Source organism: Pezoporus wallicus, unplaced genomic scaffold (assembly GCF_028554395.1).
Source record: "Pezoporus wallicus isolate ANWC-B61680 ecotype Strahan unplaced genomic scaffold, APGP_CSIRO_Pwel_v1 contig_10810, whole genome shotgun sequence".
NCBI classification, from domain to species: Eukaryota; Metazoa; Chordata; class Aves; order Psittaciformes; family Psittacidae; genus Pezoporus; species Pezoporus wallicus.
Genome location: NW_026642731.1, coordinates 533,763 through 560,389, shown reverse-complemented (window position 1 = coordinate 560,389; position 26,627 = coordinate 533,763). Strand labels below are relative to the sequence as shown.

At 38.6% G+C, this 26,627-nt stretch overlaps 1 protein-coding gene across 6 annotated transcripts in view; it reads left to right on the top strand.

Moving 5' to 3' along the window:
• The window catches only part of NCOA3 (nuclear receptor coactivator 3), an 82,270-nt gene that overhangs the window by 18,116 nt on the left and 37,527 nt on the right, over positions 1-26,627 (top strand). The window lies entirely within an intron of this gene.

Genomic DNA, 26,627 nt, shown 5'->3' with positions numbered 1-26,627 from the left:
GGTGATATGGATCCTTTGCTCAGAACAGTTCTTTTGAAACAATGGTGATGAAATGGGATTTCTTAACAAAAACTGATTTGGGCCCAGAGTGGATATGATGCTATTCACTGGCGTTTGTTAGGTTGTTTTTTTTTTTTTTTGTCATACCTTCTGGGGTGACTATTTAGCCTTTAATACCCAAACAAATTAGTGTATCAATCTCCATACTTCTTGCTGGAGAGTAGTGAAACTGGTGACTTGTCTGGATGTTCTGTTCAGTGGAATTTTGATCTCAAAAAAGGAAACAGCTCTTTCAGAATAATCTCTCGTGACAAGATCAACCTCTTTTATTATAAGGTCAGGCTAAAGCAAAATGAAGAAAATGAGACAGTGGAAGAAAAACCTTTGGAGAATGATCTCTTCAAAGCCCAGAAAAGAATCTGTTTGTCTCAGATAGCTGTGCTCATTAAAATGTTAAGAGTTCCTAAGCAATGGTCTCCAGATGAGACACAGAAGTAAATAATAGGTGGTGGAAAGAAGGGATAAATGACTTTTGCTCATGACTGGATGGAGACACTAAGTATATTGTCTGTCATAAATCTACTTGCAATGGAAGAAACCTAGATGACAGTATTTTTATTCTATAAGACAGAATTAATGACATCAGACTTAAGTGTTGTATGCTCTTGTGTTCCCTCCATGGTATGTTGTGTTTATCCTGTTATTGTATGTACACTGTTATTTATAGGCTTCATCTATATGGGAATATAACCAAGTAAGCTTCCTACTGCTGAAAGCTCAAGTGTATGTAAGGTTTTGTAGCTTTCTGAACTTTTATTGAACTGCTAGATACGCTAACAATGCTTATTGGGCTTTGAAAACAAAACATAAAAGCTATGCCATGCCTGGAGACAATATTTGTAACTTTTCTAGTAATTTTATCATGGCCCAAGAATATAAGATTCTGACTGTGGTGTACCTGAACATGACTTTCCTTCCTTTTAAGTGTTCTCTGTAAGTGTGAAGTACTGTAATAAAAGGTCACTTAACTGGACAAATACATTGTGGCATTTACTGACAAGAAAACACATTGAATTGACCATGCTGTATAGCTGATATATTCCAGTTGTATGACATAAGTGCATGACTGGTGCTAATCAGTTGCCATGTTTGATATGCTTATGAGATGCTAACATAAAAACCTCCCAATGCAGTGGTGTGGCTGATGACTAACTTTAAAGTATAGCATCAAGTTGAACCTTGAATTAAACTGCTGGATGACATGGAAGTGTGGTAGGAGAGAAGAGGAGTATTTTTAAATTGTGGGGGATGCATCCTTAATGTCTCATTGGCAAACAAATGCTCAAACAGTAGTTCCCCAGCTTAGGGTTTTATTGAATGTAGAATAGAATTCAGACTGTCTGCTTGTATAGGAACTGAAGATCCAGTGCATGTAAGAAAAAATAATAATAAAAATGAACAGCTCTATCCTGGTGTTTCCTCCAGTGCACTATATAAAAATACATGAAACTGCTTCCTAATGTTGTGAAACCACACAACTACTTAGCCATTTATCTACAAACAAGGAAGCAACTGGATCTGAAACAAACAATCACAAATTTTTTTTGGCACTTGAAGGAGAAGGATGTGATCCCTTCTTCTGGTTTTGGCAGTCACTGACCTCTTGTACTAACTTCCAGAATGGCTGCAAATCTGCCTAAAATTACTTGGCTTTTCTGTGTTAATGATGGTGGTGTCATTTTGGAGAGTTCTGCAGATAAACATTAGTGTTTGAGAAGTGCCAGTTGTATTTGTTTTCATGAGCAAAACTGATTTTTTGCCTGATGCAGGAACATTGGGGAGCTTGGTGTGAGATCAGTTGCAAAATGTCTTTTTAATAAAAGTGAAGGTATTGCTGCTTTAACAGAACATTAGAAAAATGAGAAGCTTAAGATTTTTATGCAATCAAAATTCTTTGTAAAGAACAGAAAAGTTTGGACAAAAAAAACCCCTCCAAACAACAAGAGGGCATTGAGAGTCTTATTCAAAAGCATGCTGCTTTTTCTCATAAATGGAGAAAAAAAAAACCTTGATAATAGGAATTAATGTTGTGGTCAGAGAAGATGGGAGTTTTAATGGATATATGCAAAATGTAAAGAGTACCTGAGATTAATAAAACATACCTGCTTAGATCAGTACTAAAGAGAATGTGGTAATACACCTTAAATTAAGACAAAGTAGGATCAATTGTAAAGTACTCTCTTGCCTGACTAGCCCTTTGTTACAGTGGTACCAGGTTATCACTGGGCTGCAGTACGTAATTCTCTGACTGGGTTTTAGTGACAATCGTACAACAGTGGTGCTAGCGTCAATCTAAACACTGCAAACAGAGTTAGAGCTGGTTGGTCTGGGGTTTGTTTGGTCAAATTTTGAAGGTCTCTTAGGGTAGAGGTTCCACTGGCTGGCTGGAACTGGTTCCTGTGTTCAACCAATATATGAAAAATAGAATTTCACTTGTTGCAGGCAGTAAAGCTTGCCTCTTGCCCTTTTGTTTTAGGCCTTGGAGGAGGCTCTGTGACTTTCCAGTCTATAGTATTTCTCCAAGAGCTGTTTTTCTCTTTTGCATAGCATTGAATAAAGGCACCAACCTTCAGGGTTTTTCCTCATCTGTTTTAGCTTAATTTTACAATAAGTGATCCCTGAAATCTAAGATATAAATCTGCCAGTGATGTGCAAAGTAACATTGCAGCTTTGTTTTGTGCAGTAAATTTTAGCAGATGCTCCATGTTGTAACCATTGGTACACCATGAATGGCAGCATCTGAAATACCATGAGATAACTGTACTGTGGAGAGACAAATGAACCTGATCATTTTCTACCTTCAGTTTGCAGTTGGGCTGAAGGTACTCTGCTAAGCTCTGGTCATTATGAATATGAAATATAGTCATGTATATGAGGGAAAAAAAGAGAAAAGGATATTTTTAACTAATGAAATGCTTACCTTTATTGGTATGCTATAGATAGACAACTGTCACTTTGAATTTGGAATGGTAGTGCTTGTGTTGAACTAAATCAACACCACTTGCAGCCATCCGAAAGTGTACCTGCGTACACTTAAACTTAATCAGATTTTAATTACAGCACTGAGCTAGGAACATTTCCATATTTCAAGGTCAAACTGTGTTTTAGAAGTGTCTTTGTATTAAGTAGCTGTACTTGCTCCTTACAATGCAATAAATTACGTATAAGTACCGATGCTATGCATGGAAAACTTTAAAATATTTTGATTTCCCTTCTTCAGTAACTTTGTTTTCCATCTATGATCTTGTAGTCTCAAATTTGAGAATCTAGTTTTGCCAAAAACTCAGGAAACTTCATTAACAGGCCTTTTATAATTAGATCAGTGAATAACAAGGTCTAGTTTTAAAAGCAATGGGGATGTGTAGCTTTCAATAAATTTTTTTTTTTAAAAGCTATTTTAGTAGCTGAAGCAAAGAGACACCAAGTAGAATTCTCAAAGATGCTTTTAACACACCAGGCGTTTGAGTCCCATTGAAGCTGGTTGTTGTGAGTCTCTGTGTGTGTAATATGGAAACTGCTGGCAGATAGTTGCCTTCCACAGCACTTGGGCACTTTTTCAGAAAATTAATTTACATTTAAAAATGGTAATGTATCCATAGCTTTGATTAAAATTAGTTGGTTTACAGTGTAAAATAATATATTTATTGGCATTAATTCTGTAGCTTAGGTCTTGTGCAAACACATGACTAGATGTCTTCAAGTACTGCCTCTGCTGACTAGCAAACTGTCTGAGACAAGTGAGCAGCGTGATTTACAGACTTTCCCTCTACTGTGATCCTGCTTGTGATGGGTGTATTTCTAACAGTTAGGTCAGTGATTGAAATGTCAGTTTAGAGTCTGCTCTAAATGAATGTTCTTAATCGGAGAGATTACGATCTGTTGTAATCAAGACAAGCCTGTATCAGTGTTTACTTGTCACGGGAGAAACCCCCTGTGTTCTAATGTGAATGTCACTGAAACTCCCTAAGTACCCACACTGGGCAAAGGCCATGTTAGTATACAGATCCTTGACAGGCTTCAGTTCTCTGAGACCATTACCTATCACTATAGTAAAATGAGCAGGGTTGTTGAAATAGTAATGCATTTTGGAGATGATACAGTAGACACAAGTCTGGAATAGTCTTCACTGTGAGCTTATGGTGCCTGTCCCACACGGCAGAGTGCTTAATTTCATATTTGCGGTGAGGGTTAAAGGGAGAAGGTGTTGAGAGTTGAAGTCGACGATACTATTTTACATTTTTTGAATGATCTCACAACCTTAGTATTTTCAGCATAACTTTTTTTATGCCTTTAAAGCATATGGAAAAAGTAGTATAATTTGCAATGAGGAAATTTCTGACCTTTGCCAGCAAGGTTGTCATCTGGAATCCCACCGAGCTGGTTGACACTGCTTTGGTTGCCAGAGTGAGCATGCGTGCTGCAGGGGCTGGCTACTAGAGGGGCAGGAGTCTTTCAGCACTACGGGCTGGGACCTCCAGTTACAGTTTCAACTGGGTTCTTGAACTGGAAGGGAGGGGTGGCCTTTCCCTTGATCTCGCTGCTGCCTCCTGTTTTGTGGATGCTGTGCATGGGTGGGGCAGCACAACCTAGCAAAGGTCTCTGCACACTACCTCCTGTGCTGCCAGGCACTTGGACTGCTTCATAGCTGGCAGGTTTCTAGAAAAGCTGCTCTTGGTCTTCGTAATATGGTGATAAAGCATGTTCTGTCCTGTCAGCATGGAGGAGCTGTGCAGCAGCAAAGCCAGCTTGGTTAGATAAAATACTTGAGGGTCTTGGCAAGTGGTTTAAAACAAAACTGAGCATGTTCAAAGGCTTTAAAAGCACTTACTGTCTGCATAGGTACCTTCATTGGAGCAGCAAGATGAAGTTTAGCTTGTTCAGATATTTGATCAGGTTCCCTTCAAGCTTCAACTTGGACTGCATAAAAGGTTATATTTTGTTCAGTGGAATTCTCCACTGTTTTAAAATGCCTCAACCAATTTTATGCAAGTCTTCCACAAAAAAGTAATTCTGAGGGGTGTGAGACAGTCACTAAAGAATCGGAACAGGCGTCTGTGATGGAAAATGTTAGGCATCCTTAACCACAGCTCTAGCTGTGCCTGCATAGGTAATGATATGCTTTAGTGTATTTGCCTATTTCAGGCAAAGATGCCCACCCGAAACCAGCAATGTTCTTTCCTTTTAGTGACGAGTTTGTCAAAATTATCTTTCAGGAGATCCTCTTAACTTTAGCCTATTCTGAAACTTTAGTTGCAATGTTGGGTGCATAATGGCTGTTTTAAAGATGAAGTATATTAAATTGAGTGTATGTGTGTGTGTTCATAAATAATGTCACTTGGGCCCCCTTCCTAGACTAACAGATGCCCTGCTGGATATGTGTGTTGGTGTGTGGTTTTTCAGCAGTGTGCTCCACACCCCCCGTTTGGTACTCCAAATTGTAGAATCTTTATTTGTACACAGAAACAGCAAGAAATAGTCTATTTTGTTTGGTGTGGGTCTTATTCTCCTGACATGTAAGCTTTAACTGTGTTTGGGAAAGGAAAAAACTAACTCTGGCTGCATGCAAAATGCAAAGGTGGTGTGCTTTTACAATAACTGTTAAAATAGCCCTAGAATTTCAGGTGAACGTAATTTTGAATTGGTTTTGTAAACTATAGGAGTAGTCTTCAGAAACTGGGAAAATGCGGGCTGTGGACTTTGGGAAGGAGCTTGCGTGCTTGCCTGAAACGTGTTTTTCCTAAATGGCTTTGGAATAGGACACAGTGTAGATTGGGTGGAGCCTCTCAGTCTCCATAGGACTGAGACATGCCCCATTCAAGGGCAGACTCTTACTAGCTTCATGAGCTGCATAGTAAAGTGTACACAGTAAAAAAAAAAACAAACACCCCATTTTCAAGGGAATTGCATGAAGTTTAGTAAAGGGTCGTCAGAATTATTCATTTTTTTGCAGACATACGGGTGCATCATTGTGAATCTCTTTTTTGCTTGAGAGTGATTTTACAGACTCGAGCTTTACTGGATCACCACATAAGTAACTTATTAACTAAACACTTCTAAATATTACCCAGGTTTTGTAATTAGTGTATTTTTGGAGGCAGTGTTAGAAATTTCTGGTGTCTTCTTCCCATCCCCCAGCTCTTGAGCTCAGAGTAGTCTCGTTTGCTTGCAGCTGCAGTGGTAGGCATCTTTCAGGAAGTGACCTTGGCTTGTATTAATCAAATTCAGAACACACAGAAAAGCTTCTTGGTAACATGCTGACTTGATGTAAAATTTTATAGCATCCATTTTCTTTTAAAATGAGGCCATCTTATAAACCGGGAGTTTATTTATGATATCTCAATTTAAAAGAATTTGTGTAACATGGGGTGGTATTTAGGGAAGGTAAAACAACAGAGCCAAACTGTTCTTTTTAATGAGAGGAAAATAGCTTTATGTAATTGTAATTAAATCTTAAATTACTATTGGCAAAACTGTATTTTAGCCTGGCTGAACCATGAAAATACAGCGTTATTTGACGTTTTCCTTGGTGCCTTACCATTTTTGAACCAGAGTAGAAAAAGCTTGCTAGTGGAGCATGATCTCAATCAACAAAGACTCTCATGATGTCTTTAGCTTTCTGACTTGATGATTGTTTTAATCGCTTACTGCATCTTTTGTTAGCAGCTCTCAACTCATTAAGCTTAACCTCATAATAGCTGTATTGAGCTGCTATGCCTATCTGTGCATACATTGAGAAAGGAATCTCTACCTGTGCCTCCTCTAGAAACCACTGTTTGACCATGCTGGAAGTTGGTTTTCATTGGCTGCTCTTAAATCGAATGGTTTACTAGTCCTGAAGCAGGTTTTAAAGAATTTTGCATAATTATCTTCATGTCTAAAACTGTTCTGTGAATTGAGTATAAAAAGAGGACTTTTGGCAGTATTTAAAGGAGGCATAGCTGTTCATAAGAATGTTATCCTTTCTTGGGACCTATGTGGAGGGCTGAGCCCAGAATATCTTTCAATGTTACAAAATGCTGTGAAAACCTTTAAGGTTCTGTGATAAGATAATTTACCAGTTTTCGAACTACCTTTTTCTGGAGAATTAGTAATAGCTGCCACCTGACTGTTTTTTTTCCCCTTAGGTTGTCATGTGCATTCTCTTGAAAATCTGCCATCTGGTTGGTTTCAGGGTTTGGAAAACTCCGAAACTGGCATCTTCAGCATAAAACTCTTGTTTGACTGTGTGTGTCAATGGCATATATACTAGGTTTACCTCTTCATAATTATATTCAGATTCTTGTCATTCTTTCTGCAGCGTGTTGGAGGTCTGAATTATGGTAGCATACATGTTCGCAAGTGTTTCCTGCCTTGACTGCTGCCTGTTTTGGAATGGATAATTCCATGCTGCTTACCCTGCAGATGTATGCAATGACTTGCCATTCTACTTGGTATCACGTCACAGTTCTAATCATTCACTTCAAGATCTCTGTGTAACCCTACTCCTGTGCTGAACATACTCAGATTACTTTGCCACTGAATTTGTCTTAACTACATGCTTTATGTAGTCTCTTGATGCTGCTTCATATTGTCTGGTTTTTGCACCAAACTGAGAACTTCACATCTTCACGTAAGAGTACTTTAACCCTCTTGCCTTGTAGTTGGCAAGGCCAAAGAAGGGGTGATAAATCTGTTGCTCTCCGTGCTTAAGTGTATTTGACATTGCCTTTCCAAGAGCAAGTAGATGCCAAAACACAGTCATAGGATGTGTCATTCCATATTTGTGGTTGTCAGCGTTTTCATCAATCTCCCACAGAATAAAGCTGATCCCAACCTAGATTTTGGGATACCCCACCACAGACTGATTCGCTGAGTCGGTAGTCCCCAAGTCCCCCAGTCCACAACACTGCTTGTGATGATATTTTGGCTCAGGAAAGCTTGTGTCATAATTCTGTGTTAAAATTTTAAACCAGAAGTACTGATTAGGAGATGATGGAGCCACCGATACAGAATGGAAGTGTACAGTGGAACAAGAAGCCTGTTCTGTGTTCTTCCTTGGGTTGTGTAATCTTAAAATACACGGTGACTAACATGCATTGTGTCTTTTTTCCATGCCAAAGCAAGACACTATTAGAAACATTTTGTGTCTAGACCATTTTATACCTCTGTGGCTAGATATTACTTGTTTTCCTGTGCAAGACTGAAGACCTGATAATTTTTGTACTCGACAGCCACAAACTCAACGACTGTCTTTGGAGTAGATGAGGGGACGACTTGTTTTGAAGTCAGCATCTTGAAGCAGAGTATTATTAGCAGCACGGTGGGGACTGGCTGGGGGGCAGCAGCCTTATGCCAGGGCAGAGACGAGTCCTCGTTTGACAAGAAGCAAAGTAAATCACTGCAGCTCTTGACTGCACACTCAGAATCCTTTCCGACAATTCTGTGCTGATGTTCTCCCTCCCTACCCTCTCACAAGGTCAGTCTTTCCTGTTTGCCAGTACAGTCTCGCTGCTGTCACAGCTCTATAGCTCAGTGCTGCTTTGATACTGACTCGTATGAGTCCTGCCCTTAGATTACTGACCTGGTGTTCAACTAAAATGGGGGTGAGGGGGACCCGCTTCTGCAGCTTTTAACTTGTGACTCGCTGGCGTGCTGCTGCTTGCTGCACAGCTCCCCTTCCCCTTCATTGCTATGCCAGAAGAAATGCTGAGCTCAGCGGACGCTGCCGGGCACTCCGTGTGCGGTACGGGCAGGGGAGGAGAGGAGAGGAGCGGAGCGGGCCCTTCCCTCATGTGCCGGCGCCCCGGGGCCGGTGCCGCTCCCCGGGCCGGGCCGGGCGGGCAGGAGTTAAGGGCCGCGCCGCCGCCCGCGGCCCGTTTGAGCCGCCGCGCTGCCATTGGCTGCGGAAAGGTGAAATTGAAACCACGGTAAACTTTTGACCCCGGAGCAGGCTTGTGGAACGCCTTCCCCTTGCCAAGAGCTGAGGGCTTTTTTCCCCCCTTTTCCTGTATTTATTCTCTGTGATCGTGCCGTGCCGCATGCGGCCTCTCCATGGGAGGGGGAGGACGAGCACAAGCGGGTAGTTTGCGTGTCCAGCTAGTGGAATACGTCTAAACTGCTAGTACCAGCTATCTCCTAAAACTGATCAGTAGACAAGGAGTCCAGTTTCTGTCAACCTCCAGCATGCTTTTTGTGTGGTGGAAAAACCCCAAACCAGCAGCAACAGAACAAGCCAGCCCTTACACCCCACCCTCACTCCCTCAGTACCAAACCAACCATACATACACAGATATTAAAGAATGGATGCTGCCTATCGGGGCTGATTAAGCTGAGGAGCAGGCGGGTGACTCCAGGCACACTGGCTGTTGGAGCTCTGCTGCTTAATAAGCCGCTTATGCATATATATTTTCTTTTTTAAAGATTGAAGTGGTTTCTCCTTACTGAAATCCGAGGTAGAAGTGTCTCATTGTTACTGTTTAGTTCCGAAGTTGGTGTGTTAAAAACCTGTTTTCTGAACTGTAACTTTTTCTATTCTTTTGTATCTTCATTAAACAAAAGGATATGTTTGTTCAGTCCAGGGACAAGTAGCGCCAGCTCAACATCGTTGCCAGCTTACAAAGTGTCAGAAGCCCAGTGGTAGCCATTGTTACAAATTTATATTCAGGTAGGGCGACTCTAACAAATCCTGGACCTAAGCAGAGCTGTGTCACTTCCATACTATGCAGAGTTTGTTACAGAAAAATCGTAAATGTCTGTGGCCGAGGAAGTTCACCTTCCCTCTGTAGCGTTGCCAAACCAGACAAATTAAAGCAGCATTACGTTTTCAATGAAGTATGAATATGAGATTTAGTTAATCCACCTTTCTTTCTCCTTAAACATGTCTGTCGTTTCACTGACAAAAGAATAGCTGACTTGGTTACTTTGTGCATCAGCTGCCGTTTCCTCCCACCCTGGTCCGGGCGCAGGTACTGGCCTGCCGGTCTGGCAGGAACGTTCAGCTTACTGAATGGTAAGTGCCACTTCGTCAAGGAGTCACTCAGCACCTTACTTAGAGATAACATTCAGAACTCTTCCCCAGCAAAGCAACTCGATTCCAGGCTATTTCAGGGTGATGTTTTCACCTCTCTACTGGCTTGTTCTTGCAAATAGTTTCATCGGATTTATGCAGTGTGTTCATTTTCCCAATGAGGATTAGGGTGGGGAGGAGCCCTCAGCTATTGTGATAGGGTTTTTTAAAATTGAGGGCAAGAAGCAGTTCAGTGTTACAGCACAGGAGGTTGTGGGGGTTCCGTGTGGGCTGTTGGCCGAGTGCTGCCGTTCTCGCTGCAGTTTGATCTGGGAATTGCGGGAGTCTCCTGAAGCACTGCCAGCAGCATCAAGGGAACAATGAATATAATATGATTAATAGCAGATCCCCTGCCCCCTCTTGTGTGCAATTCTCCTTGCAACTGCAAAAGAAACATGCGCTTGTAATGATAGTTGGTGGCCTCCCTGTTTGTTCCAGTTAATGTTCCCAAGCAGCAGACATTATATAGTTTATTTTTCCCTACTCCTTGTGATTCTTTGTTCTTCCCTCCCAGCGTCTGTGTGCGTCCTGTCTGCTTCACATCGTCCATCCGTGGTGGTTTGCCTGCCTGCAAAGGGGAGCAGCCATGAAGCTGCTCACTGCCTATCACAGTGAAATGGAATAAATGCCCTTTGAAAGGAAGGAAGAGTGAGTAACAACTGCTAGGAAATAAGGATCACTTGTGAACTCTATTTCTGAAGCATCATTTAAATGTCTGTGCCTGAAAGACTTCTGTTGAGCAGTTGTGTGATCGCATTGTGGTACCATTGGGTGCACGTGCCTTTTTGGTGTTAGACATACATGATCTCTAAAGCTGTTAGTGCATGAAAGCAGTAGGGTGGGAAACTGGCAAAAAATGAACACGGACTCAGAGGATAAAGAAACACAAACCAGATTTGTAAATCCTATTTCTTCAAAGTAAACTACTTGGGGAGGGGGAGTGTTACTCTGAAGCGTGGTAACAAGAGCTAACTGCTGATCATGAGGAAATCACTAGTGTAACTTGTACTTCTAACAAAAATGGCCAGAACGGGGTATCAGGGATACTGTCAATTCATTTTATAACCAGAAAGCATTAGATGAGTAGTCACAAGCTGAAAATGAACTATGGAGTTCTCTGCTGATTGATTCTGTATGCTTATTCAGAATAGATTTTTAAGTTGGCTCTATCTCCCTATTTCCCTCGGGGGAAATTGCCAGCTGCTTGGGAGCTGCCCTTTCACAGTATTCTCCCCTCAACAAGATATCTGAACTGTGAATGAGAAATTTAAAAAGAAGTTCACACCAAGGTGTTTTCATCTATTGTTTCTGTTATCTGAAGCAAGCAGTTCCTATTGTCATGTTTTACTGGAGGCTGGAAAGGTAATTTAGAGAAAACTCTAAAGCACAGCCTCTCAATTTGGAAAATTATTTTATATTTTGAAACTTATCAGTACTTCTATTGTATGCTTCAGATTTCTCCTGGCTTATTTCCCCTCAGTCTTCTGGCTTTGATAATGGAGTTGTACAGTGAGCTAGACTCTGGTATCCAGTATTAAAGCTTGCTGCTTCTCTCTAAATCAGCTCCTAACTTTCATGCTGGCACAAACAATGCTGAAAAAGAGGTGACCTGTAGCAGTGGGAATGTAGGTTTTTGTTTGTTTTGAAACCTTATATTTGTGCCTCTGTCTTCTCTGCTTTATTTCTATTTCAGTTGGTGATGAAACCTACTATCTGCAGTCTAAGTGTTTAGTCAGGGGATGCACTAAGTGGCTTTTCCCCTTCTTCCTCAGTAGGTTTGTCTCAAAGCTGTTTTGTCTGCATCATTTTTGCAGATCTCCAGCGATGAGTGAGCTCTTGGTCTTCTGCAGCAATAATGAGTTGGGTTTCTGGAATGTAAATCCCTCTTTGAAGAGTTGTGTTTGATAGGGAGACATACTTTTTCTAAGACATTAGTCAGATCTTGAGGTCCTCAAAGCACTTCCAGCCAACTTTCAAGTCCAGTTTTGCTCTAGCCTTGGAGCTGGTTTATGGCAGCAACTTCTTAGAAGACAGTAAAATAACCAGAAGAGCCCCCTCCCCCTCATAAATATTAATCTTCTGACTCTCTCTGCTAGCATCATAAGTTTTGTGAGTTCTCCTGCATGCTATTGGGATGTAGCAAGATGAATAGATGCAAAAAATTTCACGCTACAGATATGTTGATTCCTTTAAGCATATGTGTATGTACACACAGTCTTGTTTCTCTGGCACTAGAGTTCAGGAATTGGTATCTAAGAAATAAGTTTTTTTTTTCCTCTTTACTATACAAAACAATATGTGGAAAGCACAGTGTTTTTCAGCTAGAACAACGTGGTGTGATCTGGGTGAAGCACACCTGCTGCGAGTGGCATTTCGCCTCCTGCACTTGCTTGGAAGATGTGCTGAGTTCAGGGCTTGGCTGCTATAGCTGAAAGGACTTCATGCATTTATGATCTCTGTAGGTTGTGTTATCTATACAGTTGTCATTGGTAAATGCTTCTGGGCTGATGTGCCCCAATAGGAAGGTTTTTTTCCAGCTTCTGCTGTGGGCTGAAGTCTTTTCAGGCCCCAGGGACAGTAAATGGTAGCTTTCCTTACTAATTTCTACTGAAGCAGCAGACCAGGATATTTACTCTGCAGTTTTTGAAAAGGAGTTTGCTTTATTTCCAGCACACTTTAAAGCTAGTTTTAGGTTGTTTGTTTGGATGGAGGTCTTGGGGATGGGGGTAGGACAGGGTTGGTCAATAAAATTCCACATGCTAATGTAGAAAAACCTTCTCATTCATAATCAGCTTTGTGTATGTGTTCTGGAAAGCTCTGTCATTAGCTCTGATTTCTCTAAATCTTCCTTTGATGTTTATTGTGCATACAGTGGTTATCTTTTAGGATACTAGTCAGTATAACCTGCTATTTCTCAAAGAGTACGTGAATTTAAAATAGTAGAGAGACCACATCTCTGAACAGATGGAGGAAAGTAGAGAGACCACATCTCTGAACAGATGGAGGAAAGAAAACAGAAGATTGGCCAAAGTGCTCCATAACTGTTGCATTCACCCATTTGTGATATGTAGTTGTCCTTGCAATAGTCTGCTGAAGTCTAGATCTGGAAGGCTAAGACAACAGAAGGGATCAACTTTACAATTCGTGGCATCAAAAATTCTTGATGTATCACTGCACCATGCCCATTGTTCACTCTCTAATCAAATGGCAGTTTGAAATGCAGTGTTTTCTTCAAGATAAGTAAATTAAAAGCACAACACAATAATTTTTATGGTAATAAGAATACAGTAATCCTTACAGTGACAGTTTTAGTTCTCAAGGTACAAGTAGGAAATGTCCTGATAAATCAAGGGTCTGACAAATATGAATAGATTCAGAGCAAAAATGATGTGCCAGCAAAACTGGCATTTCTTTTGTGTTGCTAGCTCCACATGCTATTGTGATCTTTTGGTAATGATACTATGAAAATAGAAGATGAGTATTTTTAATTTTGGATGTTACTAAAACATATTCCCATTTCCAGCACTAGAACAGACAACTGTGAGCATTGTTTCATAATAAACCTCAGGGCTGTGATGTGATAGAGAATTAGAAAATCAGTGATACCTATCCAGATTTTTTCCTAGCGCTAAGATTTGCCTGACCTAGGGAGGAAAAAGAGCCACGGGTACTGAACATGGGCAATTACAAACAGTTTATTTTGTTTGAAGGAAGGAATTCTAATGCCTTACAAGGGGAGAAGTAATGTTGCTTTTTATTCAATGCCTATTTATTATGATTATAAATGGAGGGGGCGAAAGTGAATTATACTGACTATGCAAATGGAGGAGGAAGGCGAATTGCAAGCTTTGTAATGGTCACAGTATCCTTTTGAATTGGTCTGTGAATGTTGTTAATAAGAAAATACCTGTGTAGATAGTGACATTTCCGATAATACTTATTCCAGGCATTTCTAATTAATACTTTAAAATTATGCATATTGAATATGATAACTTTATGCATCTTTTTTGCCTTTCCAGCTTCTTGTGTAGAATATTCATTAGGTGATTTGTTATTTCAAAAGCTGTCATTTCTCTTCCCCACAATACTGTTAAAGTAGGAAAAGCAGCTTTGTCTCTTTGTTTTAGATTCCTTTTGTTTTTCACCTTGATTCCCTGCCACCTATGTAATGTCATCCTCCTGGGTCCTGTGTCAACATTGCTGGCATGTTGTTGTGACAGGATTAGAATTGAGGATTTCAGTCAGAGGAATCTTATTTTGAAATATCCTAATGCTGAAAATGAAGATCAATGTGGAGCTTGCTTAAGCTTGCTATAAGAGAACATTTGGAGAGAGATTAAATGTTTGAGGTTTTCAGAAGCTGAATAACAGAGCATGACACATAACAGACTGGAGTAGTGTGTGTTTTATGGGGGGAACAGTGGGGGCATCCTGATGAATGAAAAGCAAAACCATTTAAAACTGAAACCCTCGCTTATACACTTAACTTGGCAGATATCATCTGCCTGCTATTAGTGTACTAAAAACATTTGTATTTTTAAAAAGAAGAATATTTATAGTTATAAACTCTACTAACAATAAAGGCATTCTGTGATATGTATTAGCTTCCTAGTGATTCCTGGAAGCTAAACCTCCCTTTGATAGAGTCACCTTTTACCAGTACTGAATAAAGAAGGTTGTGATATGATATTGATATGGTATTGATAATGGAGGCTGTGCTGGAAACACTAGTTGAAGGAAATAGCCCTTTTTTATTTTGCTTTCTTGTGGTTTTCTGGGTGCATAATATAAACGTTAATTACATCTTTTCAGGTATGCAGGAGACATTTCTGATCTTTCTAGGAGTAAAGCATTATAAGTTGTAATTTTCTCTGTTGCTTGCTTTTACAGTCTGTCAGAGATTAATACCGTTTAATGGCACTGGTTTACCTAGTGTGTTGTTCATGCTGTCTTCATAATACTCTTCAGTTAATGTTTTTGTGAAGTTTCCGGGTAGCTTCTGAGAAACTTCGGAGGCAGCTGGTCACTCACTGGCTTAGAATGTTAGGAAAACATTGACTTGCTTGGCTGTAAAAGCAAAATCAGTTTTTCCTTTCAGGAAGCTTAATTCAGTGTCTTTGCAGCGCAGCCATTAAAAACCCCAGCCTTTTAAAAGGTGTTTCAAAGACTTTTTTCAGTCCTATAAACTAGCAGACATAAGAACTTTTTGTTTTCATAGTGTCTTAGGCTCTCGGATGGGAAACTGAAGAACTTCTGCCCTGCTTGTACTTTGTGCCAGTAATTTGTCAGTCCTGAATGGTTGCAGTTTGCAGGATGGTGTTTTAAGATACTGGTTTCATTTTGCTGTGTATGACATCCCAGTGGCAATTTGTCAGTGAGTAGCTGGCCATGCAGTAACAGCCGGGCAGTAAGGGGTAACCCCTTCACTTGCCCAGAGAATTAAGAAATCCCTACTCATCATTCAGAGTTCTGCAAAGGTCCTTGAATTTTAAAGAACTAGAGCTAGGAAGGATGTGTAAAGCAGTAAAAGCAACTGTTTGGTGTTTAGTGCAGAGTTGCAGGATTTGTGGCCCTTTTGTACTCCAAGTCAGTGTTATCCTTGTGCCATTTAACTCTTCCATGGCAGGCAGATGTTTACCCCTCACCCAAGCTGAACTTCACTTTGGGTTTAGGTGTGACAGATTCCTCTTTAGAATGAATAAAATAATCTATTAATCTTTCTAAAATTTGTGAGGGTGGAAGGGAATATATCATTTAAAGACTAGAAAAACAGTTTAGACTTTCTCAACGTGTTGTACATCTTCTGTAATGCTTTAAAATTTAAGACAACCAGTTGTGACTAACTTGAATGAACTGTTTGCATTTCACAAGGTATTTTCCATGGTCAGTAGCAAGTACGCTGCAGTTCTTAACTTGACAAGTTTTGTCATTCTTAGTACCTCTTCTTTTCCTTTTTTGTATGTCTGTTGCACTAATATGGGATATATTTACTAATCTGTCTCTTTGAAGGTACTTATTTTGAAATGTTGAGACAAGGATTATAGCATTAAGAAGTATGTAATGTTAGATGTTTATTTTGAAACAGTACATAAAGATGTTACTTTTCGCAACTATACATCATCTTGGTGGCATTAATAGGCAATTTATTTTAGGTCACAGCCTTTTCATTAGATTTTCTGCCTTGATTGTTCAGCTCTAATTTCACATCACCATTGTTGGCTTCAGAGCAAATGCAATGTATATTGTAAATTAAATGTGCAGGGGGCCTTTTTTATACCTCATGTTCTTTCTTATGCCATAAAAGATTTGAAGAGGTTTTGTATGTTGCTGAAACTCCATGGTTTGATCTGATTAGTGCTTATACTCAGTTTTGCAGTTAAAGGATATTATTTTGATGTTTTTGCATTGCTACAAATGGTGCAATTTTTGTAGTAAATCTGGCAGTTAAGCTTTCAGCAGTGATTGTTCTGTTTCTGTGACCCTGGTGTTCAGTGTGGTTGATGAAAGATAATTTGGATTACTTTGCATAACTGTAAATAAGTAGTGGGCAGTTTGTGTGTACAAAGTGTGTATTTAAAATAAAATAATGTGAGCACTGCAGATTATTATTGACATTCTTAGAATATATCAAGTAGACCAGAATAATAATTTTAATAGGAGTTGTTCTAATTTAGGCACCAGGTTTAATGTAGATCTGTAGTTACCAGAACATTCTTAAAAGGTGTCAGTTGAGCAAACAGAGATATTACATCTGTTATTCTTGGCTCTGTGTACAGTGCACACCTATCTTTCTAAATGACTTGGGCAATACTTCTAAATAAAATTTAGGTCATCTGATAGGAAGTGACACATTTACTGTATCTTTCTATTTGAGGCTAATACAAAAACTCAGGTAAAAGATCATTTATTTTTTTTTTTTTCCCTGCTGAAGATAGAATTTTGAGAGGAACACTACTTTGAGCTTTAGTGTTTCTACTGGAGGTAGTGACAGAGTTCTCACTGAATTAGCAGAAACAGACTCAGGCCAATATTTAGTGCTTCTGAAAATCCCGGTAGAAGTGTATGAATTTTCAATGGATCAAAATACTACTTAAACACAGAGAGGGAAAGGCACTGATATGACATGCATACTTCATGATCTTTCAACACATGGAGCTGTTAACCTGCTCAGGGAAGGTAGATAATACTTTTATTAAAAATTCACAGAAGACTGTCATAGTGCTTCAGGCTTTGCTGTGGAAGAAGAAACCAGCTTGTTAATGTGGTAATGGCAGTGAAATTTTTAAAGCACATTTCACTGTTTGGCAGGATAACCATAGCATAATAATAATTTTTCATATACACAAATGATAAATTATATGTGGTTTCAAAGGGGAGAGCCGGGGAACAGCTTTTAAGTGGACTACACTGTAGATAGGGTTGATTGACGTATTTATATCCCATTAAAAAGTAACATTTCTTCATGGAAAGTTCTGCCAATCTGATCCCTACCGCACCCTGTTATTGTACAGCTGGTGTGTTCCAAGACTTTGCTCAGTTCCTTGGGTTAATTCTGCAAGACACAATTAGAATTCTGTAATGAGTGATTTACTAGAGCAGAAAATGTTCAAGTAAAATTGGACTGTAAAAACACAGAACTGGTAATGGATATAGGAACAATTCTTTTTTTCTCTTTCAAGCTCCTTTTGAGTTGGTGGGAAGTTGAATGTGTCCGTTTTGGTAGAAAATATGTACTAGAGTGTTACATGTAACTTTAGCAGAGATTTTTGGAAACACTTCAGTTAATTTCAGTGTGATGATGATATCTGTGTAACCAATACCCTGCTCTGGAAGTTAAAATTTAAAAACACTAAACTTTTGACCTTGGGTAGATGTTGCCTTGTATAATGCATTATATTCAGCTGGTGAAGTAAAAATACATTTTTCTGGGCTTTAGTTTGTGGGGAAAAAATAGTGTGTATTGGGCTGTGATGCCTGACAGCTGACATTTATCAAGGGTAACGCGAACTTTACTCATTCTCACATTTTTAAGCAGCTTTCAAAGCTTCACATGTATACACATGTTCAGCATATGTCTTGCAGCTCTGAACATTTTGCTCTAAAGATGTTAACTCTCATTAAGATGAGAATCCAGACTATAAACCCATAATGATTTTCATTTATCAAATTTAGTCACAACGTTAACATTTTGTCAACTGGCACTATAATATAAAACAGTAAGAGTAATGTTTAAAGCTTAAAGATAGATTTTTCCCTATTAAATGTTTTAGTGAACTTTTGGACCAGACTCTCAGTACACAGGATTGTTTTGAATGTATGATGCTCTTTCAGAAGCATACATTGTCTAGAAATCATGAAGGAAACATGCTATTTCTTAGTAGAAGAAAGCGCTAATGCTTCTCTTTGAAACAGGAAAAAAACCCAGGGGATTCATTTTCTTCTCAGTGATGACCAAATTGTCTCATAGCCATTTTGATATCTTTGTAAGTAGTTTGTGTGCATTGCCCCAACAATGAAAAACTTGTTCTACTTGCTTTAAATGTCGTAAAGAATTACGTGATTGTCTTGAAATGTTCCAAACTCTGTATGTAATTATTCTTGCTTAATAATCCTCTAAAAGTGAGGATTGCCTGGAAGAAATTATTATTTTCATACTTGACAAATTTTCTGGTAGTCTGCATAGTTTGCTTGGTCTATTTTTAGACTTAGAGTTTCCTGTTGCTTCAGTAACTCAGCATAGTGCTAAACAGATCACCCTGGTGTGATGCCAGGTAACTTGAAACTGTAGGTGACTCCTAAAGATAAAGTGGATGGGTATGATTCTGATCGGCATCATTTTAATTCTTGATCAGTGGTATAAGGTACATTTCTTTCTCCTTACTAATGTTCTTCATAAATACTTCATACTTATAGTACTAAAATTCATACCAAATACTTATAGTTTGTCACTTCTACATGGAGGTCATTTCAGGTGACCTAAGAAATAATTTTCTTATTTAAATAATAAACATTTTTTTAAAGTCAAAAGATAAATTAAGGTCCGAAGTCAACCTGGAATTGAGACTTTGCTGCACCAGTTTGTTAAAAGTTGGAAATTCAAGAAGGGATTTCTTTACTCCATCTTGGAAGCAGCAGGATTCTAAACAGTTGGTCTTAAACACTCCTAAGAAGCATAATGGATTCACTGTATTTTCTGTTGTTTTGGATTGATGTCAGTCAAAACTGTGGTCATGACTGTAGCAATCCTCAAACCTTCCCCATTTATATGCTGAATTTAAAATGTGGAGTTACTTTTGTTGGACCATTTAAAGATACTACTAGTGCATAACCAGGTAGTAAAAGTTATACAGGCAACAAAAAGGTCAAAAGTAACATGACAGTAGAAAATATGTCTCATTCTTGAGCTTCCTAGTCTTGAAATAATCTGTAGATTTTAATTACTGTCCTTAAAAGCTTTGCTCATTCATTTAATGAAATGAGTGCATTGATTTATGACATTTTAAAATTTGAAAAGGAGCAACACAAAAGCTGACTTTGTTTAATGTTTTGTTAGCTCATGAGAACCCTAAACTGGTGTCTAGTAATATTTGGTGTTGCAGACAAAATAAGCTGTATGAATAGCAGAAAATACCCTTTTATTAATAGGGATAAAATTTAACGTAGTTGTGCCTGTATGATTGTATTTAATTACTGGTGAATATCTATATAATATTATACAGGTAATTCAGAAGATACATCTTTTTTCTCTCATAATTTATCTGGTGTTTATGGAGTCCTGGTAGAATGATGAACAAATGGATTTCTTATGTGACATTTTTTCCTTGTCAGACCATGTTTATATACTTTTATCCTGTAAAGTCTTTCTTCATTTATCCCTTCATGTACGCATCCTCCAGAAAATTAGGATTTTTGTACACATAGGAACCTCTTTACTGATGAAAGCTGCTCTTACCTGACTTTCCTTGAGACGTATTGTTGGAGACCCATATTATTTCTCCTTGCAATAACACACTGTGATCTTGGTGGTGGTAATGCTTAGGGTTTGTGGTGCTTTTTGCTGTTTGTTTTGTTTCGAAGGTAGCAAATTGGATATTTCATTGTAGTGACTTGAAGCTTGGTTGGCCTTTCCTGGCTAGCCCCAGTTGAAGAATTCCAATCTTTATTTCACTGTTGTAATGCACACACCGCCACAGTGGGATTGATCGAGAAGCAAGCACGTAAAGGTCTTAAAAGTGAGAAGCTTTCCTTCTGAGTTAGATTTTGGCATGCTTTCTTAATTTAATACAAGCTTAAACATATGGTAAGGTAAATGTTGGAGTTCTGCTTGTAACATTTTTGTTACTTTATTTTCCTCGTGTTCTTTCCCTGGTGAAGTAGCTGTAGGCATCATTATGCAAAACTGTAGATGCTAAGAATGACTAAGAATATAAGTCCTTTGTTTTAAAAAGCATTTTGTAAGGATAAAAATGGATGAATGGCTTTATTTTAGTCAATGCTGGTCATTGGTATTGAACTGCAAGTTATAGTAGGGAACACGGTGATATTAGCATGCTGTAATGAAATCCATTTTTGTATTCTACTGCTGCTACAGTGATAGTGTGCAAACCCCGTGTTACTATTGGAAATGAGTGAAAGTTAAGGTGTATTGCAGTGTAGGTACAGTATTTTCAGTGTATTCTCCTATGGGTTGTGTGATTAATCTTAGCTTTTCTACTTGCAAATATTTCACATGTTCATTCACTTACTATCAGTTCAGAAAAGGAAGGAGATGATGAGCACATAGGTAACTTTTGAGTCTGTTGACCAGGCTGTATTATTGCTCCCTAGTTAAAGGAATCATATACCTATTGCACGAATATTTGTGTTTGCCTACATGGTAAAATGTATCAGTGTTACTGTGCCGCTGCTTTTAGACTTTTGTCACTATAGTGGCTGAACATGAAATTTGCTGTAAGTAATTAATATTAGGTTGTTATAAGTCCAATTACTTTGTTCTGAGGTAGGTGTAATGTAAATGGTGTTATGTTGGTATAGTAATGGTAGTAAGTCTTCCCATGTAAACAAGCATGTAGTTTAGAATTTCACAGCTCCTTTGTACGCATAGTCTATCACAGTGCACTGGTGGTCAAGCACTTCATCCATTTCTCTAAAATAAATTCTTTTTCTGGGTTTCATTGCTTATTTTTGCTTGTTCATGACCTAAATAATTGTAATATGTTTTTCTTGAAGTAGTTTTGATGATTAAAAGTCACAGGTAAAGTTGTAGTTTTTAATATTTTTCTTATGAAAAAATTCTTAATGTAGGAAGGAAAACACAATTGTTTTTTTCTTCACATTTGTATGTCTCTTGCAGGCTGCAGTACTGCCAGGGTTTTTTTCAGATCTCATTATATTTGCTCTTTCTCTTCAGACCCCAACTGTGACAGTGACACGAGTAGCAAAGCATCTCATTTTTCATTTAAACAGAAAAACTGATTCCATTCCCCAGCACTGTTAAAGAAAATTTGAAAATATTGACAGTTTACCTTGAAATCTGACTGAAGAAAAGAGAGAAGCAAGGACCTGAAATCCAGAAGCCACCATTTGGTTCTTTTTTTAAATAAGAAGAGAAATGTGACTTTTAATTTATACATAGTTGTAAAAGGGAAATTAAACAAACACCACCAAAACTCAGAGTTGCACAGTTCAAGGTTTCACTGAACTCTCTTCAGTCTTCCTCTTTCATTGACCTCTGGCTCATAAATGGTTGAAGCTTTGACTTTTAGAAATATTAGATGTTCGGAATGATAGTGCTTTGGTTATCCCCTTAGTCTCTCCTAGGCTTAACCTATTACTAGGTAATCTTCCCTGTAAAGCTCTGTCAACAAACCTAAGTAAAATCACATTTCATACTGGTAAAGAAGTCTCCATACAAGTTTATTGAGTAAAATAGATTATATGGGTAAGTATATTTTTGCCACTGCACTAAATCAGTTAAAACCCCCCAAATATATGTATCTCTCTCTATATAAATATATAAATAAATAAATACTTTTACAAGTTTTAACAAATGTAAAATGTCAGGAAATACTAGATCAGTCTGGGGATCATACAGGTTACAGTAATTCTGTGCAACTTTCTTTCTCCTCAAATAAGCTTTCCCTGTTGAGAACCATACCGTGTGGGCTGGCTTTCTGCAGACTTTGTTTATTCATGTGCTCAGTGACACTATCCTTTAGCACAGCTTTTGCCATCTTACTGTGGATTGAAGACAGTTGAGGCATGACTGTCAGATCCATTGGTCCATAGCTCCTGAGAGTCTCTCTAGATTTTTTTTTATGCCAGCAGGAGCTCCACCAGCCACCTGCAAGTGTTCTGATCCAGCAGCCATTGGTGATGAGAGATTGTGCAGTTTGGCTTTTCTGAAGATGTACATTTGAACCCCTTTTCCTATGAAGGGTATTTGGTGACTGATGGATACCTCCATTGTCTGGTTTAATTCTTCCTCTGTACTTCCTTAAAATTAATTTTGCTTCTCCAGCCAGTTTGTTACAAAGAAATGATGTAAGTGGGACTCTCTCCAATGTCTTTGGTTGTGAAGACTACCATGAATTGATTTTCAGAGCTATGACTTTATCCTCTCTGCATGCCCATTTTATGCCTTTGCCATGAGGAGGTGCACCGTCTCTCTGGCTGGCTTCCTGCTTCCGATGTGTTGTTTAAACATCTTTTTATTATCAGTTGGAGTTGGGTGCGAGGTACACTTCTCGTTCTTTTTTTAGTCCTGTATTTCCTGTTTACATTCAATTTACCGTGTTCTAGGGGTGTTTCAGTTCTTCCCATGCAGACAAGCTTTCCACTTTTAAAATGCTTTTGTTCTCTGCTCCAAAGGCTGTGTAGGTGTACCAGCTATTACCCAGAGTTCGCTTGAGAGCCAGCATCTTTTTTGTCTCTCTCTCTCCCTCCCTCCCTTCCTCCCTCCCTCCCTTCCTCCCTCCCCATTGTCATCACGGTACAGTCATCCAGTGACAATGTAATCACTTTTCCATCTTAAGGGCTGGGGGTGTGTGGTGATGTCCTCGCATATCACTGGAGATGTGTAAATTAATATTCCACACTGCTTCTAAACTGCCTGTTGTTTTTAAAACACAACCAACCATATAGGAGTATAACACCATCTTTGAGAATGCCTTTGATTTCTGTGCACAAGCATTAACTGATTCACGTGCTGGCTTCCTCCCCTCTCCCTCTCCCCCATTAAAACCATTTAAGATATTTCATTTTAATACTTTGAACTGGAGCTACAAATGATGTGATAGAATGAATAAATACAATATTGTAATGTGCTAGCAATTTTAGAATACGTGTGTCACGCAGTCTGTATGTCTTTCTGTGGAAAAGGGTTTTGGCACAATTCTAAGTAGTTTTGGAAACTAAATCTTCACTCAGTTCATGTAACACAAGTCTTAAGTTTTAAAAAGCTGGGAATTTGAGGTGATAGTAATACTCAGTCTTTTTAGAGTGCCAATGTGTGTTCCTTCTAAAAAAGTCATATTAAAAATTAAGCTTAAGATTTGAAAGGCATTTTTGAACTCGTTCAAAGCAGAGTAATTTAATTTTAAGTAATACTCCTTTTGGTCTTATATCGATCCCCTAAATACTGTATCAAATTTGGAATGACATTTAGAAAGTCTTCTGTATTTTAATCTGTGAACATCTGGTGAGTTCTAGTAGGAATTTGGTCTTTTTTGTTTTCTGCTGTCTTCAGTATTTCTCCGAGGTTGTGATCTGCTTTCTGTGATGGCCAGGCAATAATGTTTTTTGAGGTCCACAGAAATTGTAGGCTTTATTTGTTCCATGGGTTTGCCCTTTTGTTTGATTTCTTTTATGAAATGTGTCCATCATATCTAGCCAGTTACTTTTTCTTCCTCTCCTGCAAAGATTTGCATTTTCTTTTCCTGTTTCATGACTTCTGCCCAATTCTTCTAAAAGCCAAATTCAGCTGAGAAATCCAGCAAGAAGCAGACTAATTTAGTTATAGCACATAATGCTTCCTAACTACATTTTACAGAATTATTCACATCTTTATGTTGCAAACAAAAAGGCTTGCCAGCCTTCCTCCCCCACCCCTGCGCTATAGCTGTATAAGGCGCCTATTGTCTCCATTCACATTGAGATGTCACAGATGTGTTCACTCTTCTGGGTTCTTTTCTCTCTTGCAGCTCTAATGACCGCTACTCCTTTGATTCCTTTCTCAGGCAAATTGACATAGGCTATACAAAAAGAAATTTAGGTCACAAATAATCTTTAAATTATTCTACTTGAGTGAGAGGAAAGATTGAGCTGACTGTGGGTTTGGACGTTCTGGAAATGCATGGCAAGATATGGCAAAATTCGTTTCATCCAACAAATACTATTTTATCATCCCTGAGATCTTTGACTTAAGAGTATCACCAAAGGTGTGTGCAATTTTTTGTGCAAAATGCGTGTAATTGAAAGAGAAAACTATATTTAAGCTTTTTTTCCCCCTAGAGATGTAAAGCAGGTGTGTTCACCTGTACTGTTAAAACAACTATGAGTATTAGGAATGACTGATATAAATAAATACTTTTATGTATTTTCATTTCAAAATAAATATAGATATTTTTGTTTTATTTTGAGATTAGCTACTTCACTACCGGGTTCCCTGTCTGTCAGGACAGTGTATTTAAGGTTTAGCCCTACAGATGGATGTAGCATTCCTGGAAGTACCTGGAATCCCACGTGTGGAGCCTTTTGGCTTCAAACACTGAGGTGTCAAGGAGGCAATTTGTGTTTGTTCATGGATCATATTAGTTGCACAGATAGGCAGGTGGTTGAGTTGAGCAGGCAGTAGCAGTCATCTTCTATTCATTAAAAATGATTTTTCTGTAAGCAAACACATTCCTTTTCACATGCCCCTAAGACATGTTATTTGTGTGGAGGAAAATCAAGTGCTTACAGAAACAGGAAACTATTTTGTGCTGTGCATTACATTTCTGAACTGTCTTGTTACCAACATCCTTTTATGGTTGGCTGCTTTATTTTCCAGTTAAAACTAGCATTGTGTTTAAAGTGTACTAGCAGGTCACACTTTTCATCTCCTCTGTAGGGTGAGTTTTGCCTGTTATCTAGTCCTTTTAACTTCAAACCACCCAAAAGGTAAAAGCCCACAGCTACAGCATCATTTCTAGTTGTTTTACAGGATGCTGTGATTAAACATGTTAACTAAGTTACTGAAGCTGCTTCTCATTACTGTTTGTTGTTGGTTTGTAACAACAGAATGCTATTCCCTCAAATATTTGTGCCCTTGAAAGTGGTGTGCATTTCAGCTGGCTGTATATTTATGACAGCAGGCCAGAATTTATGACATGCTTTTTAAAGAGGGTAATCAATGCTTCTGTCTAGTGCTAGAGGCTTGGTATTGTGGGACGGTGTGCTTTGTAGAACTGGCTGTGAGTATTTAGGAAGAAGGACAGAAATCACTGTATGTTTTGGGTGTATTGTGTCCCAGTTCATCTGCTGGGGACCCAGTGCACCATTGGCAAGGCTTAGTTCTCTCTGTTTGTTTATAGCACACCTACTAATACCAAATCTATCTTTGAAGTGTCATAAAGACTGGAAACAAATATTTCATTAATCATTATGTGTTGCTTTCTTGGTATTTGTGCTGTGGAAGTCTTGAGAGATAGGAGTTTTCCAAGGTTAATAAGAGAAACTAATTTGTTGATTGTGTGACAAATTGTGTTCTTATAAATGCAGAACAAAAAGATTATTGTCTAGACACTAAACATTAAAGATTTTTGAAACTGCAGCACTGGATTGCATCCTTTGCAGACCTAATTTTGTGTCATTCATAAAAGTGAAAGGTTTGGGTTTTAGTAGTCGGAATCAAAAAGGCTCTTTCTGTTGATGGCCAGAACGTTCCAGTACATTTTGAAGTTAATCTGATGTATTCAGTGTTCAGGTGTTTTCACTTCAGAGGTCTTTATGGGAAGAACCATCAGTTTGGCTGAAAATGATCTTTTTGTAGCATCCACCCCACAGAAGGTTAGCTTTGTTAGGTGTTTGCCAAACGCAGAAACAATTATGTTTTGCTATTCCTCACTCCTTCCACAAAGGACAGAGCTGTGTAGAAATACTCAGAAGCATCATGACTCTTCTTTTTTAGGATTTGTGTTTCCAGCTGTTGATAAACTTTGGTGCTTCTTAATAATTATTCAAGTGCTGGGGAACAGCAGATGAAGTGAACAGACTGATAGACTAAATGTATTGGCATGATTAATGACAGGGCTGTTAAAGGCACATGAGCATCAACTCGATCAAATCACCCAAGATGTACAGTTACCCAGGGTAGAATGGGGGAAACAAAGCAATTAGATCATTGCAAAAATTCTAAGTTACTTACAGCTTTTAATTGAGAGGTTTGCTTTTTAAATATGCGAACACAGAAAAAGTGCTTAAAGTCCTTTTTCAGCTGTACAATTCTAATTAAAAATATTTTTGCTCTGCAACTTGACACTTG